The sequence below is a fragment of the Piliocolobus tephrosceles genome, chromosome 14, assembly GCF_002776525.5.
Source record: "Piliocolobus tephrosceles isolate RC106 chromosome 14, ASM277652v3, whole genome shotgun sequence".
Classification (NCBI taxonomy): domain Eukaryota; kingdom Metazoa; phylum Chordata; class Mammalia; order Primates; family Cercopithecidae; genus Piliocolobus; species Piliocolobus tephrosceles.
The window spans coordinates 91142450-91158954 of NC_045447.1; the positions used below are offsets into that span (position 1 = coordinate 91142450).

A 16505-nucleotide genomic window follows, 5' to 3' on the forward strand; every position below is an offset into this window, starting at 1 on the left:
TCCCAGTGGTAACAAGAACCTGTTATAATTCAGGTATCAACAAAGGTTGACTGGGAGAACTGGACTTCTACCTCCACTTGTCAATAATGAGGCAATATGCCCCTCCAGTATACCAGAGTAATGTCAAAGAAAGCCAGATAAAATAGTTTAAATAAGACCCAGAGTCTCATAGCATAGTATGAAAATGTCTAGGTTTCAACTGAAAATCACTCATAATACCAAGAACCAGGAAGAGCTCAACCTGTTTGAAAAAAGACAGTGCTCTCTTCGCAGCACATACACTAAAATTGGAACAATACAGAGATGATTCGCATGGCTCCTGAACAAGGATGACATGCAAATTCTAAAGCATTTCATCTTTTTTAATGCTGCCCAAGAAAATCATCCCCAGGACACATAATCATCAGGTTCTCCACAGTCAAAATGAAAGAAAAAATGTTAAAAACAGCTAGAGAGAATGGTCAGGTCACCTACAAAGGGAAGCCCATCAGACTAATAGCAGACTTCTCAGCTGAAACCGTAAAATCCAGAAGAGATTGGGGGCCAATATTCAACATTCTTAAAGAAAAGAAATTCCAACCCAGAATTTTATATCTGGCCAAACCAAGCTTCATAAGCAAAGGAGAAATAAGATCCTTTTCAGACAAACAAGTGCCTTACAAGAGCTCCCGAAGGAAGCACTAAATATAGAAAAGAAAGACCATTACCAGCAACTACAAAAACACATTGAAGTACACAGACCAGTGACAATATAAAGCAACCACATAAACAAGTCTGCATAATACCAGCTAACATCATGATGACAGGATCAAATCCACACATATCAATACTAACCTTAAATGTAAATGGGACCAGGCGTGGTAGCTCATGCTGGTCATCCCAACACTTTGGGAGGCCAAGGGAAGCCTGGCTCACTGGAGGCCAGGAGTTTGAGAGAAGCCTGGCCAACATAGCAAAACCTCATTTCTACTAAAAATACAAAAATTAGCTGGGCATTGTGGCAGGTGCCTGTAATCCCAGCTACTCGGGAGGCTGAGGCAGGAGAATAACTTGAACCTAAAAGGCAGAGGTTGCAGTGAGCTGAGATGGTGCCATGACACTCCAGCATGGGTGACGCAGCAAGGCTCCATCTCAAAAAATAAATAAATGTAAAGGGGCTACATGCCCCAATTAAAAGACATGGAGTGGCAAGCTGGATAAGGAACCAAGACCCATTGGTATACTGTCTTCAAAAGACCCATCTCACATGCAGCGACACACATAGGCTCAAAATAAAGGGATGAAGAAAAACCTACCGAGAAGATGGAAAACAGAAAAAAGCCATGGTTGCAATCCTAGTTTCTGACACAGCAGACTTTAAACCACCAAAGATTAAAAAAAGACAGAAAAAGGCATTATATAATGGCAAAGGGTTCAATTCAACAAGAAGATCTAACTATCCTAAATATATACACACCCAACACTGGAGCATACAGATTCATAAAGCAAGTTCTTAGAGACCTGCAAAGAGACTTAGACTCCCACACAATAATAGTGGGAGACTTTAACACCCCACTGACAACATTAGCAGGTCACTGAGATAGAAAATTAACAAAGATATTTGGGACCTGAACTCAGCTCTAGATCAAATGGACTTGATAGACAACTACAGAACTCTTCAACACAAAACAACAGAATATACATTCTTCCCATTGCCACATGGCATATACTCTAAAATCAATCACATAATTGTAAGTAAAACACTCCTCAGCAAATGCAAAATAACTGAAATTAGAACAGTCTCTAGAGTTATGGTGCAATCAAATTATAAATTAAGACTAAGAAATTCACTTAAAACCATACAATTACATGGAAATTGAATAACTACTCTTGAATGACTTTTGTGTAAATAGTAAAATTAAGGCGGAAATCAAGAAGTTCTTTGAAACTAATGAGAACAAAGATACAACATACCAGAATCTCTGGGACACAGTTAAGGGAGTGTGAAGAGTGAATTTTATAGTCCTGAATGCCCACATCAAAAAGTTAGAAAGATCTCAAGTTAACAACCTAACATCACAACTGAAAGTACTAGAAAACCAAGGGAAAACCAATCCCAAAGCTTTCAGGATGAGAAATAACCAAAAGCAATACTGAACTGAAGGAGATTGAGACATGAAAAATCTTTCACAAGATCAATAAATCCAGGAGCTGGTTTTTTGAAAAAATTAGTAAAAATAGACTGCTAGCTAGACTAACAAAAAAGAAAAAAGAGAAGATTCAAATAAACGCAATCAGAAACAATAAGGGAAGTATTACCACTGACCCCACAAAAATACAACCAACCATCAGATAACACTATGAACAACTCTACTCTATGCATGTAAACTAGAAAATCTGGAAGAAATAGATAAATTCTTGGACATATACACTCTCCCTAGAGTGAACCAGGAAGGAAATGAATCCCTGAACAGAACAATAATAACCTCTGAAATTTAGGGAGTAATAAATAGCCTTCCAACCAAAAAAAGGCCAGGACCAGATGGATTTACAGTTGAATTCTACCAGATGTACAAAGAGCTGGTATCATTTCTACTGAAACTGTCCCAGAAAATTAAGGAGGAGAGAGTCCTCCCTAACTCATTCTAAGAGGCCAGCATCATCCTGATACCAAAACCTGGCAGAGATACAATAAAAGAAAACTTTAGGCCAATATCCTTGATGAACATCAGTGCAAAAATTCTCAAAAAATACTGGCAAACTGAATCCAGCAGCACATCAAAAAGTTTATCCACCACGATCAAGTAGGCTTTATCCCTAGGATGCAAGGTTGGTTCAACATATGCAAATCAACAAATGTGACTCATCACATAAATAGAACTAAAGACAAAACCCATACGATTATCTCAATAGATGCAGAAAAGGCTTTTGATAAAATTTAACTCCGTTCATGTTAAAAACTCTCAATAAACTAAGTATTGAAGGAACACACCTCAAAATAATAAGAGCCATATATGAGAAACCCACACTCAACACCATACTGAACGGGCAAACACTGGAAGCATTCCTCTTGAAAACTGGCACAAGATAAGGATGCCTTCTTTCACCACTCCTATTCAACATACTATTGGAAGTCCTGGCCAGGGCAGTCAGGCAACAGAAAGAAATAAAGGGCATCCAAATAGGAATTTCTATCCCTGTTTGCAGATGACATGATCCTATATCTAGAAAACCCCTTAGTCTCAGCCCAAAAGCTTAAGCTGACAAGCAACTTCAGCAGAGTCTCGAGATACAAAATCAATGTGCAAAAATCATTGCAATCCTGTACTCCAAAAACAGTCAAGTAGAGAGCCAAATCAGAAACAAACTCCCATTCTCATTTGGCACAAAAAGAATAAAATACCCAGGAATACAGCTAACCAGCGATGTGAAAGATCTCAAGAAGGAGAACTACAAACCGGTGCTCAAAGAAAACAGAGATGACACAAACAAATGGAAAAACATTCCATGCTCATGGATAGGAAAAATAAATATTGTTAAAATGGTCATACTGCCCAAAGCAATTTATAGGTTCAATGCTATGCCTATCAAGCTACCACTGACATTCTTCACAGAATTAGAAAAAACTATATTAAAATTCATATGGAGCCAAAAAAGAGCTTGAATAGCCAAGGCAATCCTAAGCAAAAAGAACAATGCTGGAGGCATCATGCTACTCCATTTCAACTATACTACAGGCTACAGTAACCAAAACAGCATGGTACTGGTACAAAAACAAACACATAGACCAATGGAACAGAATAGAGAACCCAGAAATATGACCACACACTTACAACCATCTGAACTTTGACAAACCTGACATAAACAAGCAATAGGGAAAGGATTCCCTATTCAATAAATGGTGCTGGGATAACTGGCTAGCCATATGCAGAAGATTGAAACTGAATCTCTTCCTTACACCATATACAAGCACAAACTCGAGATGGGTTAAAGACTTAAATGTGCAACCCAAAACTATAAAAATCCTGGAAGACAATCTAGGCCACAGCATTTAGGACACAGGCACCGGCAAAGATTTCATGATGAACATGCCAAAAGCAATTGCAACATAAGCAAACATTGACAAATGGGATCTAATTAAACTACAGAGCTTCTGCACTGCAAAAGAAACTATCAACAGAGTAAACAGACAACCTACAGAATGGGAGGAAATATTTGCAAACTACGCATCTGACAAATATTCATCTGTCTAATATTCAGCATCTATAAAAACTTAAATTTACAAGAAAAAAACATTAAAATGTTGGAAAAGCACATGAACAGACATTTTTCAAAAGAAGATATGCATGTGGCCAACAAGCATATGAAAATAAAAATCTCAATATCACTGGTCATTAGAGAAATGCAAATCAAAACCACAATGAAATATCATCTCACGCCAGTCAAAATGGCTGTTATTAAAAGCTGAAAAATAACAGATGCTGGTGAGGTTGTGGAGACAAAGGAATGAGAAAAAGGAATCCCACTGTTGGTGGGAGTGTAAATTCGTTCAGCTGCTGTGGAAGACAGTGTAGCAATTCCTCAAAGACCTAATGACAGAAATATCATTCAACCCAGCAATTCCATTACTGGTTAGATACCCAAAGGAATATAAATCATGCTATTATAAAGACACATGCACACATATGTTTATTGCAGCACTATTGACACTAGCAAAGACATGAAATAAACCTAAATGCCCATCAATTATAGACAGGATAAAGAGACTGTAGTACATATACACCATGGAATACTATGCAGCCATAAAAAAGAATGAGATAATGTTGTTTGCAGGGACATGAAAGGAGCTGGAGGCCATTATCCTTAGCAAACTAACACAGGAATAGAAAACGACATGCGCCGGGCGCGGTGGCTCAAGCCTGTAATCCCAGCACTTTGGGAGGCCGAGACGGGTGGATCACAAGGTCAGGAGATCGAGACCATCCTGGCTAACATGGTGAAACCCCGTCTCTACTAAAAAATACAAAAAAAAAACTAGCTGGGCGAGGTGGCGGGCGCCTGTAGTCTCAGCTACTCGGGAGGCTGAGGCAGGAGAATGGCGTAAACCTGGGAGGCGGAGCTTGCAGTGAGCTGAGATCCGGCCACTGCACTCCAGCCTGGGCGACAGAGCGAGACTCCGTCTCAAAAAAAAAAAAAAAGAAAAAAAAATGAAAATGACATGCTCTGACTTATAAGTAGGGGCTAAATGAAGCAAACACATGGACACATAGAAAGGAGCAACACACACTGGGGCCTATCAGATGAGGGAAGGTAGGAGGAGGAAGTGGATCAGAAAAAGTAACTGATGCATACTAGGGTTAATATCTGGGTATTAAGATGAAATAATCTGTACAACAAACCCACATGACCCTATGTTTACCTATGTAACAAACTTGTACATGCACCCCTGAACTTAATATAAAAGTTAAAGAAAAAAAGACAATCAACAGATGCCAACAGAGATGGAATTATACATGCTTGAAACAAATTAAGTAATAGGCAATTTCAGCAGACAAATAGAAGATAAATAGAAGAACCAAATGGAAATTTTAGAAATAAAAAATACCGTGGCTGAATTTAAAAGCTCAGTGAATAGGATCAACACCAGAATGGTGGGAACAGAGGGAAAAAGTCAGTGAATGGAAAAATAGAATAATAGAAATTGCTCTGAAGAACTGAGAGAAAAAATAGACTGAAAAAAAATGAACAGAGGTTAAGTAACAAAACTAAAAATCTACCATCATTTCATCAGAGTTCTGGAAGAAGTGAAGGAAGAGGGGAGGGCTGGAAAAATACCTGAAAAGATAATAGCTGAAAACTTCACGAATTTGACCAGAGATATAAACTTACAGATTCAGCAATTTAAGTGAATATTAAACAGGATAAGCCCAAAGAAATTCAAGTCAACACACATCATAATTAAAGTTCTAGAAACTAAAAACTAACAAACAAAAATCTTGAAAGCAGCTGGAGAAAAACAACAGCATATCTATAAACTAAAAGTAATTAGAATTACAGCATATTTTTCATCAGAAACACGGAGGCCAGAAGAAAGTGGTACAGGTTGAATATCCCCTATCTAAATGCTTGGGGCTAAATGTGTTTTAGATTTTAGATTTTTTCTGATTTTGGAATATTTGCATATATAATGAGGTATTTTGGAGATGGGACCCAAATCTAAAGACAACATTTATTTTTTTGTTTCATAACTACCTTATACACATAGCCTGAAGGTAATTTTGTACAATATTCTAGATTATTTTGTGCATGAAAGTTTTTGTTTGTTCGTTTGCTTTTGTTTTGAGATGAAGTCTCACTTTTTTGCCCAGGTTGGAGTTCAGTGGCGCGATCTTGGCTCACTGCAACCTCCACCTCCCAGGTTCAAGTGAGTCTCCCGCCTCGGCCTCCCAAGTAGCTGGGATTACAGGTATGTGCCACCACCCCCAGCTAATTTTTGTATTTTTAGTAGAGATGGGGTTTTACCATGTTGGCCAGGCTGGTCTTGAACTCCTAACCTCAAATGATCCACCTGCCTTGGCCTCCCAAAGTGCTGGGATTACAGGCATGAGCCACTGCACCTGGCCTGTCCATGAAAGTTTTGACAGCATTTTGACTGTGACCCATCACATGAAATCAGGTGTGAAATTTTCCACTTGTGAAGTCATGTCAAAAAATGTCTGATTTTAATGTATTTCAGATTTTGGATTTTCAGTTTAGGGATGCTCAACCTGTATATTTTTTAGGTGTGAAATAAAAGAAATGTCAATCCAGAAACCTATACCAAAGAAAATATCCTTCATGAATAATGGAGAAATCAAGACATTGACAATACTTACATTAAATGTAAATGGTGACTTACATCAATTATAAGACAAAGAATCCAGTAATACAAAAAGAATAATGCAACATGACCAAGTGGGATTTCTTTTGCAGATGCAAGGCTGGTTGAATATTCAAAAAGCAACTAATGTGATCACATATTATGTATATAATATATACATATTATACATACATATAATTGTATATATGTGTGTATAAACTATATATAATACATATATTATAATCACATTACATATATTATATATAACATATATGTTGTTTGTCCACAGTTCCTGGCCATAAATCCCATAGTCCTTGTTATTTCCTGAGTCACTAAAGCAATAATCATATATTTTGTTAAAGTATTTAGCTTTTTGTCCTTGGTTCCTGAAGCAGCTTTGGAATAGCTTCAGAGCAATAAAGGTGAAAGATAGTCTTTAGTTATAATGTGGGGGTGTTTTAGACTCAGAAGCAGGCCTCAGGAAACAGAAACTCTCTCTCATCATCTCCAGCCCTCCTTCCACTTGCTTGTTTTCTCCCCAAGGCAAGACTAAAAATATAATCTTCCCTTGTCTTTCTGTCTTGGAGCTGGCCATACAGAAATTCTCTGATATATGCTTGTTCGATAATAGGTCTCAAGATTTTCGTTCCAGAGGGGTTCTGGAAAGAAGAAATGCTACAAAAGAGAAGCCAAGAAGAACCTGAACAAACAGGTCTTGCTGGGTTTCCTCATTCTGTCTATTAGTATTAAATCATACCCTTTTTGTCCAGTCACATTTCTACACAGTTTCCCATCCTTCAATCATGCTTATCCAATGAAGTCTCCCAAAAAGGCCCAAGAGAACAGGGTACAGAGAGCTTCCAGACAGCTGAACACATGGAGGTTCTTGGAGGGTGGCACATCAGGGGAGGGAATAGAAATTTTGTGCTCCTTTGTCCATCCCTCGCCCTATGCATCTCTTCATCTGTATCCTTTGTAATATTCTCTATAGTAAACCAGTAAATGTAAGTAATTGTTTCTCTAAGTTCTATGAGATGCTCAAGCAAATTAATCAAATCCAAAGAGAGGGGTCATGGGACCCCCAACTTATAGCTGGTTGATCAGAAGCACAGGCACAACAACCTGGGGCTTGTAACTGGCATCAGAATTAGGGGGCACTGTTGTGTGCTGAGACAGAGCCCTCACCCCATGGGATCTCACACTGTCTCCAGGTAGATAGTGTCAAAACTGAAATGAGTTGGAAGAAAGCCAGCTGGTGCCCATGGCAGGATTGTTTGCCTGCTTGATGTTGGGGAGAAACCCCCATATATCTGGTGTCAAAAGCCTGTTGTGAGAGCGTAGTGGGAGAAACAGTTTTTTTTTTTTTCTACACAGTAACCCATATTATGCAATGACAACAAAAAATCCCATACTTATATGAATCAATGCAGAAAAATTATCTGATAAAATTTAACATCAATTCTTGATTTTATAAAAACTCTCAGAGGAAAGTTGGAATAGAAGAGAAATTCCTCAACTTGACAAAGGCTGTCTATAGAAAACCTACAGCTAATATTTGACTTAGTGGTGAAAGATTAAATACATTTCCTCCAAAATCTGAATAAGGCAATGACGTCTGCCCCCACCACTCTTAACTCAACATGGAACTGGAAGTTCTAGCCAGTGTAATAAGACAATAAAAGGAAATAAATGATGAGATTGGAAAGGAAGAGGTGAAACTGTCCCCAGTTACGGATGACATTATTGCCTATATAGAAAATCCCAAGGAATCTACATAAAATAATTTTCAAAAATCCATTACTAACAGGTGAGTTCAGCAAGATCCCGGGATATACTACTGATGCAGTTTGGATGTTTGTCCCCCAAAACCTCATGTTAAAATTTGATTCCAGTGCTGGAGATGAGACTTCATGGGAGGTGTTTGGGTCATGGGGGTGGACCCTTCACTAATGATGAATGCCTTCCCTACTGGGGGAAGGGAGTGAGTGAATTCTCTTTCTAGTAGTTCCTGTGAAGCTGGTTGTTTTAAAAACACAGGCACCTCCCCTCTTTCTTGCTTGCTTCCCCTCTTGCTGTGTGATCTCTGTACATGCTGCCCCCTTCACCTTCTGCCATGAATGAAAGCAGCCTGTGGCTGTCACCAGATGTAGATGCCCAATCTTGAACTTTTCTAGGTATGAGAATCATGAAGCAAAGAAATCCTTTTCCTTTACAAGTTACCCAGCCTCAAGTACTCCTGTATAGCAACACTACATGGACTAAGACACAAACACATTGCAAAAATCAGTTGCATTTCTATGTAATAGCAATGAACAGCTGGATACAGAAATTTTAAAAGCAATATAATTTATAATTGCTTAAAAATTCTGAAATGCTTAGATATAAATCTAACACAATAGTTATAGGATTTATAAACTGAAAATTACACAATACTGATGAAATAAATCAAAGATCTAAATAAATGGAGAGATATACCATGCTTATGGATTGGAAGAATAAGCATAGAAAGATGTCAATTATCCTGAAATTGATATAAAGGCTTGTTGGGGTCTCAGAAAATGATCCCAGAAAGTATGGTGTTTGGCATGCTGAGTACTTTGAACTAAAGGACATAAGAAGCCTTCTAAAGCAACTTTAGAACCAAGTGGTCTGTATCTTGATTGCTTCAATGTCAATATCCTAATTAATTGTGGTATTGTACTGTATATACATTTGCAAGATGTTATCATTGGGTAAAATTGGGTGAAGAGTATATTCTGTTTCAGCTTCAGTTACTGTATTGCAGTACAGTCCTGACACTAACTTCCTGAAGTTAGTGCAAACTCCACAAGTTAAGGGCTCAGTTTTCCATAGGCTTCCCTCACTCCAGACTCAAGCCACTCTTTGGGGGTCCTCAGACCACCCACACTTCTGACTCAGTGGCTACAAATTCAGGAGTTCCCGCAACCACCTCAGGTTTAATTCACTAGAATGACTCACAGAACTCAGGAAAGTATTGTTTTATTAAAGTACAGATCAGGACTAGCCAAATTAAGAGACACATAGGACGAGGTCTGGAAGGTCCCCAGTGCAGAGTTTCACTGCTGTCTCCACATGGAATCAAGGTGCACTTTCCTGGTACACTTATGTGTTCACCAACCAAGAAGCTCCACCATGTTTTCTCCACCTCCTGAAGGTCAGGATGTTGGAATGATATCACATGGCTCAAGTCCCAACCCTCTAATCACATGGTTGTTCTTTCAGGGCTGACCAGCCCTTAGGTTGAGGCTATCTAGGGGTTTAAAATGAGTTACCTCATTAGCATAAAAATCAGGTATGATCTAAGGTGCTGATGAATAACAAGGACACTACTATTACTCAGATAATTCCAAGGATTTTGTGTCTCACCCATGAACCAGGACAAACGCCAAATTATTATACAACAGGACACACGGATCTCTCTGTATTATCTCTTACAACTGCATGTGAATTTGCAATTATCCCAAAATCAAGAGCTTTTTCTAAAAAGCTACCTAGAATATCAGAAACAAAGTCAGTACCAAACACAGAAAGAAACAAAGAAAGTCAATACCAAAATTTGCTCTGAAACACAATAAGACAGGAATGAGGTTCTAAATTAAGAGTTTTAAACTGTGGTCCATGAACTGTTATGGACTATAGACAGGATTCTGCAGTTCCATGGATTTATTTCCCAAATAATTTCTAGAAAAAATTTTCAGAACAATTTATTGAGTATTTTCCCCTTCCACTGTGATGATTCTTTTTCATATGTTAAGTTCTTATCTGTTGTTGGGGTTCAGAAAATAATATCCCCAAAATATGATGCTTTGTCATGCTGAGCATTTTGAATGAAAAGAAACTGGAAGACCTTAGAAGCTACCTCAGAACCAAGGACTTTATTTTTTATTTATTTTTTTGAGATGGAGTTTCACTCTTGTTGCCCAGGCTGGAGTGCAATGGTGCAATCTCGGCTCACTACAACCTCCGCCTCCCAGGTTCAAGCGATTCTCCTGCCTCAGCCTCCCAAGTAGCTGGGTTTACAGCCATGTGCCCCCATGCCCGGCTAATTTTGTATTTTTAGTATTTTTAGTAGAGATGGGGTTTCTCCATGTTGGTCAGGCTGGTCTCAAACTCCCCACCTCAAGTGATCTGCCCACCTCAGCCTCCCAAAGTGCTGGGATTACAGGCATGAACCATCGTGCCCAGCCAGAACCAAGGACTTTCTAACCTTCTTTTGTTTCTCCCTCCCAAGTGCAGGGTTTTCTCTGGAATTTCCTTATGTGACAGGAAACATCTTTCCAAAAGGAATGTAGTTGTCTTAAACACCATCCCTAGAAATCTTGTTAAATAACCAGAAAAGATTAACCATGGGAGAAGTCTATCCATGCCCAGATAGACTTTTTATCTCTTCTTCTAAGGGCAGCTCTGAGAGATTACCTTACAGATTTTATCTGCATAACAAAACAACCTTTGTTTACAATGTAGTTCTGCCCCTTACCTTCCTATAACTCGCTGGGCTCATTTAGTTTCCCAAGAGAATCATTTACAAACTGTTGTCTGCTCTTTGGGCCCATTTCTTTCCCTTGAAAATTATTTACTACCCCTCCTGATTGCCACATTCTCCATTTTCCTCTTTCCCCTGAGGAGGGTGTTATTTAGGCTTCAGCTATCTGACCCTCTTTGATTCTCGTATTTTGTATGGCTCCTGTGCTTACACACAATAATACATTTGTATGTCTTTTCTCCCATTAATCTGTCAATCGTCAGTTCATTTCAACAGACTCAAACCTTCAGAGGGGGAGGGAAAAATTCTCTTCACTCCTTAATTTATATCAGGATATATTTATCAACTAGTTTTTCTTTACCAATGATCTGTCTTTTCTTGGATATCGGTTCACAAAGATTAAATCATTTTAACTTTATGATATATTTTATATTTTATTCCCTTCTTTCATTCTCACTTTTAAAAATCTTTAGCTCAGCTGGGTGCAGTGGCTCACACCTATAATCCTAGCATTTTGGGAGGACAAGGTGGTGGGTTGCTTGAGCTCAGGAATTCGATACCAGCCTGGGCATCACAGTGAGACCTCATCTCTATATATATATAAAAAATTTAACTGGGTGTGGTGGGGCATGCGTGTGTTCCCAGCTACTTGGGAGACTGAGGTGGGAGGATCAGTTGAGCCCAGGAGGTCGAGGCTGCCACTGTGCTCCAGCCTGGGTAACAGAGCAAGACCTTGTCTCAAAAAAACATTTTGTTTTTACTGGTTTTGGTTTTAGTTACTATAAAATATTTATCAACTAGCCATAAAAAAAAAATGAACAAGATATTTGTCAATTAAGGTGGAGTGATTTCTCAGATACATTAAGTAAAAGAAAAAAATGAATAAAAAAAGAAGCTTATTTTACTACATTTTGTGTAAAAATAAAGGGGCAATATATTCTCTTGGTTTTATAAAAAGGAATAAAGAAAAGATAAGACAAAAACTGATGAAAATGTTTATAGGTGCTAATTGGGAATAAATGGAATGAATAGAGATAGGAGAGAGTTTTTCTTTTCTTCTTCTTTTTTTTTTTTTTTTTTTTTTTGTTTGTTTTGTTTTGAGACGGAGTCTTGCTCTGTCGCCCGGGCTGGAGTGCAGTGGCTGGATCTCAGCTCACTGCAAGCTCCGCCTCCCGGGTTTACGCCATTCTCCTGCCTCAGCCTCCCGTGTAGCTGGGACTATAGGCGCCCGCCACCTCGCCCAGCTAGTTTTTTGTATTTTTTAGTAGAGATGGGGTTTCACCATGTTAGCCAGGATGGTCTCGATCTCCTGACCTCGTGATCCACCCGTCTCGGCCTCCCAAAGTACTGGGATTACAGACTTGAGCCACCGCACCCGGCAGAGAGAGTTTTTCAATATTACCTTTTTATATAATTTTGACATTTGATCCATGTAAGTGGTTTACATATTATTTTAAAATCAAATGAAATTTTAAAAATAGGAAAAAGATTACTAACATTGAAAACAAATAGAACTTGACTGTGCATAAAGTTGATAACATAGCTAAACGGAAGAAAGAATTAATTCAAGTAACTTTTATACATGGAAGTCTGGTTGAAAATCCTTCAAATATTTTAAAGGCAGAAAAAATAACAAAGAAGCTTGACTCAGTTGTTAGTTGTCTTAGTGGAATAATTCTGGAACTTTCTGTGTGTATGTAAGATAGGGCAAATGAGCAAATGAATTTGTTCTTTGGTGAACCAAGTCCCTTGCTGTGGGGAAGGGGAGATACACTTGTGGAATAGGGGAATGTGAGGGATCCTGTGATGTTGGATTTGAATTGCAGTATCAGTATAAATTGAGTCCCAGGAGCAATTAGCATACCTAGAGCCCAGAATGTGGCTTCTACATATCTTTTTTTTTTTTTTGAGATGGAGTCTTGCTCTGTCGCCCAGGCTAGAGTGCAGTGGCCGGATCTCAGCTCACCGCAACCTCTGCCTCCTGGGTTCACGCCATTCTCCTGCCTCAGCCTCCCGAGTGGCTGGGACCACAGGCGCCCACCACCTCGCCCGGCTAATTTTTTGTATTTTTAGTAGAGACGGGGTTTCACCGTGTTAGCCAGGAGGGTCTCGATCTCCTGACCTCGTGATCCGCCCGTCTCGGCCTCCCAAAGTGCTGGGATTACAGGCTTGAGCCACCGCGCCCGGCCCGACTTCTACATATCTTTCTCACAAAAAGAACCAGGGTTCTTTACGGAAATGGTTAGTTCCAGGTGTGAGGTGGGAGAATTACAGAGGGAATCTGTAATATCTTAAGCCTGAAAGGAAGTAAGTGCACTAAAACTCAAGGGAACACAGGAACGAATTGACCAAATATGGGACAATTTGAGCATCAAAGCCAACCATTTAAAAATGAATCTTTTAGTTTATTATAATAAGTGAAAAGAAGAGATAGGCAGTGAAGAAATTCTTTAGAGAAAATGCCAGCTAACAAATGTAGAAAGAAACACAGAATTAGCAAACCACAATCACCGCCGTACCACCACTTCATAATGATTGAGTCAGGCAAGGATCATGTATGAATTCTAAAAGCAATGTGGTGAAAGGTAATCTCCAAACAGGATATCCACACAGTCTGAAAGACTACAGGGTCCTCACTAATTTTAGAGAAAAGGGTATATCTTCACAACATAGAAACGTGTGCACACTACCTTAATCAAATGATCAAACTTGACATTATCAATAATGAGACAACCTGACGTTATGTGCCTCTTCTGCGAAGCAATGGAAAGTACCTACGTTGTCAGCCATGTAGTATTCTCTTACCAAAAATGCTTAATGCTATACAAAAATAGGTAGAAGGAATAAGATCTAGTGTTCAGCAGCACAATAGGGTGATTATAGTTACAATAATTTATTGTATACTTCAAAATAACTAGAAGAGAAGATTTGGAATGTTTCCAACCCAAAGAAATGATAAATGTTTGAGGTGATGGATATCTCAGCTACCTGTATTTTATCATTACACATTGTATGCTTGTATCAAAATATCATACGTACCCTGTAAATAGATACAAACTATTATGTGTCCATACTAATTAAAAATTTAAAAATACATTAAAAATACTTAACCGTAATATAATTTTTGAGGATATAATTTAACAAATCCCAATGACGTGACATTCTACAAGACAACTGCTCTGAACTCCTCAAAAATATCGATAACATGAAAGTCAAAAAAAGCAGGGGCTTATTGTACTAGATTTCAACAAGCTTGAGGAAACATGACAACTAAATAATCCTCTGCATAATCCTTGATTGGACTCTGGATTTTAAAACAAAAACTGTACAAATACATGATTGGAGTAATTGGTGGAATCTGAATATGAATTACATTTTGGATAATATTATGTGTCTGCTGGGCACAGTGACTCACACCTGTAATCTCAGTACTTTGAGAAGCTGAGGTGGATTACTTGAGCCCAGGAATTTGAGACCAGCCTGGGCAACATAGTGAGACCTCACTTCTACAAATAATAATTTAAAAAAAAAATTACTGGGAATGGTGGCATGCACCTGTGGTCCCCGCTACTCCAGAGGCTGGGATGGGAGATGGGAGGATTGCATGAACCCGGGCAGTTGAGGCTGCAGTAGGCCATAACTGCAGCACTGCATTCCAGCCTGTGTGACACAGCAAGACCCTGTCTCATAAAAAAAAAGAAAAGAGAGAACATTATTGTGTCAATCTTAGGTATCTTGGGAGTGATAATGGCATTGCGACTGTGAAGAATACATACTGAAGAATTTAAAGTGAAGCATCATGGTATCGGCAAGTTACTTTCAAATGATTCAGCACAACAGAGAGAGAGGGCAGGGGCACAAATGTGGCACAATGTTAACAGCTGATGGATATGGGTGAAGGGTATGGAGGCATTGTGGTTGTATGTTGCTGCATACCAAACCACCCCAAAGCTTAGTGGCTTAAAAAAACATTCTTTCATTATATTTTACCATTTTATGGATCAGGAATTTGGGAGGACTTTCACTGGATGATGGTTCTGCTCTAGGTGGCATTACCTACAGTCACTTGGTGACTGGATATTCACACAGTTGATGGACAATTGGTTCAGAGAATCCAAAGCATGTCTGGTGCTTTGGTGGAGATGGCTGGATTTAGCTTTCTCTCTCTGTGTAGTCTTGGGGCCTCTCATCAGCCTCTTCACCAGGGTAGTGGAGCTTACGTGGCAGCTCAGGGATTCAGGAAACCCCCCAGAAAAGTCAGTCTTCTTGAAAGCTAGGTCCAGAACTGTCACAGAGTTCTGAGTTAGATTTTAGAGCAATCTAAAATCTTCTGCCATTTTAGATTGCTCAAGAAGTCACAGTAGTTCAGATCCAAGAAAATAAGGGATCCCACATCTCAAAGAGAAGAGCGTAAAATAACTTATGACCATCTCTACTCCACCACTGTAAGTTTCTGCAGTTTTGAACATTTTCAGAATGGGGGTGGGGGAATCTTTAAATAGTGTGTTCGGCATTTTTTTTGCAAGTATGTCTATACCCTAAACTCCTAATTGTTTGTTATTTTGATAGTTCCAAGTTGCTCTCCAAAAAGTGTATACCAGTTTGCCTAGCAAAAGTGCATGGGAGTCACTATGACCTTCATTATTCGAAGTAGTTTTAAAGTATACCTACATTGTGACATTTCCCCCATCAAAAAGTGGAGTCTAATTCTTCTTCCATTCAGTGTGGGCCACACTTAGTGAGTAGCTTCTAATGAATAGGATATGGTGGGAGCGGTGATGTGTGATTTCCAAGCTGAGATCCTAAAAGGAGATCCAGCTTCCCCCTGAATCCTTGTCTGTTGGGGCATGCACTTTGGGAGCCCTGAACTGACAGCTGAGAACCCTGGCTACTAAGAGTGGCCAACTTTTCTGAGGGCCAATGTGGGCACAACTATACTGAATCTAAAAAAAAAAAAAAACACCCAAACATAATAATCTAATATGTAATGAATAAGTATACTCAAATGTGTTATTACTTTAACATAAAATATGAAAAATGGTATTTCTCTGAAATTGTATGTTCTGCACTACTTACTTTTATGTTAAATAAATGCTATTATTTAAACAAGACAACAGTAAGCCTAGATAGCAGTGGCAGTTAGAAGTGATTAATAGTAGGATT

At 38.8% G+C, this 16505-nt stretch overlaps 1 non-coding gene across 1 annotated transcript; it reads left to right on the forward strand.

The window, feature by feature from the left end:
• The first annotated feature begins 258 nt into the window (after positions 1 to 258).
• LOC111543445 lies at positions 259 to 364 on the forward strand. Its single transcript, XR_002731866.1, has one exon. It is a non-coding gene; the product is annotated as a U6 spliceosomal RNA (small nuclear RNA).
• The last annotated feature ends 16141 nt before the right edge of the window (positions 365 to 16505 follow it).